We start from the raw sequence: 3,381 nt of genomic DNA on the forward strand, positions 1-3,381 counted from the left end.
AGATTAAATTTGATTTAAATTTTAAATACCTAAAAATACTACGAAACAAATAAAATTACTCGTGTAAAAAAAGTTAGACTATGATTCGGATACCATGTATATCCTATACGATTATTATGAGGTGACTATATATGATGATCGACTAAATGGAACACTTTAATTTTGTCATAAATACATGATTGACCAAATAAAATATTATTTTAGATTGATAATATATATATCAAACGAAAATATTTAAGCCGCCCACCAAAACTGAAAACTTTTTATTTTTTACTTTATTTATATGTATGAGTTCAGTTGACTAATATTGTAATATTTCATGTGCTCTTCTTGTTGAATGGAAATAATATCATATAATTAATGCCATTTATATTAGTTTATTCTTTTTAATGTATATATGTTAATTTCTTTTATACTCATTTATGATATTTAATTTGCATTATAATAATAAAAGCACATTCATTTGCATTATAATAATTAAAACACATTCCTTTTTATTATGTAATCACTTGTATATGTACTCTGTTTATCTGTTCATGCTATCTCCATAACCATTTTTAAAACTAAAACTCTAAAAGAATACAAGATTTTTTTGTCCGAAAGAACGATTCTCATACATCTCACTCTTCGTATTATATTTTTTTTAGATAAATGTTACTTTTCCTTATCAGTAAGTTTATATTTTTTAATTTTTATTCCTTGTAATTCAACTCTTGTCAAATATTAATTAGTTTAATATTTTTTGTTGTGACATTTGAATTTAACTTTAACATGGAGTCTATTTTTGAAAAAGTTGAATATTTTGAACATTTATTGAACTCACTTGACGACCAAGATATTCCCAGTCACCAATTAACCAATTTGGGTTGGTCGAGTAGTCAGTTTACTCGTCCGCTTAAGTAAGTGTTGGGAGTTCGAATCCCGCCTTGTGCATGCAGCAACCCATTGGCCAGCAACAGACCTTTAAAAGGAGCTCAAATCCACGATGGATTAGTCCTTGACCTGTCAGGTGGCTCAGGATTCGGTGGTCCAGGAACCTTTGGACCACTTAGTGGTCCAAGTAAAAAAACATGTTTTTTAAGATTTTTTAACAACTGTTACATAGTCCTTTAACTAATTTTAATTATAAATTGACCCTATATATTTTATATAATTATAAAAACGATTTTTTATTTTATAAATAATTAATTTATCATAAATTTATCATGTTCATTAACAATCAAATACAAACAAACCATGCGTATTGAATTAGAAGTTACGTTTATTATTATTATTATTATTATTATGATTTTGAATTTCATTTGAGTATTTTTCTAATTAAAGATAATTATAGATAAGATATAATTAGATAAATTGATCAAATTTAATTTCTTAAATTGAAAATATGTTCTTAAGTTGAAATTGAAAAGTATTTGTTTTTAATTAAAAGATAAGATATCTTAAACAGTTTTAAGATTATTCGGCTGTTTCGCAAATTTTTTAAAAGATAGAATTCAAATTTTGTTATCTTTTTTGAGTATATATATGTGTTCAATCCGACTAATTTTGTATATGTTGACAAATTATTTTAACTATTTGCCTTTCAACCAAGTCTACTCCTAATATATTCTTCCGTTGATAATAATCATGGATATTCCTTCTAACGAAGATATAGTGGGGGTCTCAAATGATGCTACCAACACACAGAATAAGTCACTGGACTGTGATTTTATCAAAGTTGATTTTGGTGATCAACTTGAAACTACAATTCCTAGTGCAAAGGTAATCCTTAATGGTTATTTAATATCTAGTATAACGTATTACGAGTAATTTAAAATTTAATTTTTTCTTGTTTTCTACGGGATGACCAAGTTATTAATGACGATGTTATTCAAAGCGAGGATCTAAATAAAGTTCAAGAATTGTCTAGTAGAGTGGATAAGGTCCTCTCTAACATGGAGGTAATTTGATGTGACAAACAGTAACTAATATGGAGGTCCTATTTTTTGGTACTAATTCATAATGTATAATTTGTAGCTTGATGATCACGATATTCGCATGATAACCGCGGTGCATTAATGAGTACAATCCCATAATTAAATCACGTGTCTCTTCATATCTCTCTGGTACTTTAGCAGCAACAGCAGCCAGTTGTTTAGAATGGTCCAAAGGTTCCTGGACCACCGAATCCTGTGCCCTGTCAGGTTGGGAGATATTGTGAACAACCAAAAAAAATTTAACTTTCTTTTTCTAATTGGTTGTTTGCGTTATTTACTATATGCGTTTGTTTACCTATATTTTTTTTAATTATATTTATGTGTGTTTATTTATAAATAAATTTAATATTTAGTTATATATAAAATATATTATTTTCAAATTTTACTTTGGTCCAAAAAAATAGAAAATGACGATTTTATAACGTTTTGTAACGTTTAGGATGATTTTAATAACAAAAAAGGTCGGAGACGATTTTGATTTTCACCCCAAACCTTAAGGACGATTCCAGTACTTAACCCTAGGTAAATTCTACTCTACCTTTTTTATTTCCTATAATAAATTATCTTCTATAACATGTCACTCTTTAATTGGTTGTTATGTTAACTATGATTAAACTATTTTATAATTAAATTATTAATTATTTTTTATAATTGTATAATTTATTAAAATATTAAAAACTGAATTTGCTTCTTCCCCAAATCATGTTTTCAGAGAATGAATCCTAATTCTCGGTAATAACTTACAGCATGTTGCTTCTCCTCTGTTTCGACCTCCAAAATATCGCCGCTGTCGTCACAAGCAACTCCGCCGTCCTCAGCTATCCTTTTCTCTCACTCTATCTCTGTTTCTACCTTCCCTCAAAATTCTCTTACATTTGTTTTTGGTGCAGAATTATTCTAGCCATAGTTGCATAACACTATTTGTGCTCCTATCATAATAGGAGTTGTGTAATTTCTACTAAAAAAAATTAGCTTAGTCTTGTCAATCCGGCACAACAATTTTTTATGGTTAATTTAGACATTTGTTGATTATACTATCTTTGCATATTTTTCTTAGTTTAAGAGAGTATTCAATTTCTGATATTTTCAGCTCCCATTAAGAGTTTGGATTTTACCTTTGTCAAGACTTAAAATTTAATTTATGGATAGCTAGAGAGATAATTTAGACAAGAAAGGAGTGCAGATTTTGAAGTTGAAAGTAAATGAGATGAATGTGAATGAACAAGTATTTATAAAAATTATATAATCACCCATTTTGAAATATATTTAATTATAAAATGATCCTATTTTAATTAAGATGTTAATTTTTATTGGGTTAAATTAACTCAAACTAAAACTAAACATCCAATTAAAATAAGCCATGTCATAGAGGATAATTTACATATTATTTTAGAGGAGGTTGGAT

This window comes from Arachis ipaensis, chromosome B01 (assembly GCF_000816755.2).
Source record: "Arachis ipaensis cultivar K30076 chromosome B01, Araip1.1, whole genome shotgun sequence".
Classification (NCBI taxonomy): domain Eukaryota; kingdom Viridiplantae; phylum Streptophyta; class Magnoliopsida; order Fabales; family Fabaceae; genus Arachis; species Arachis ipaensis.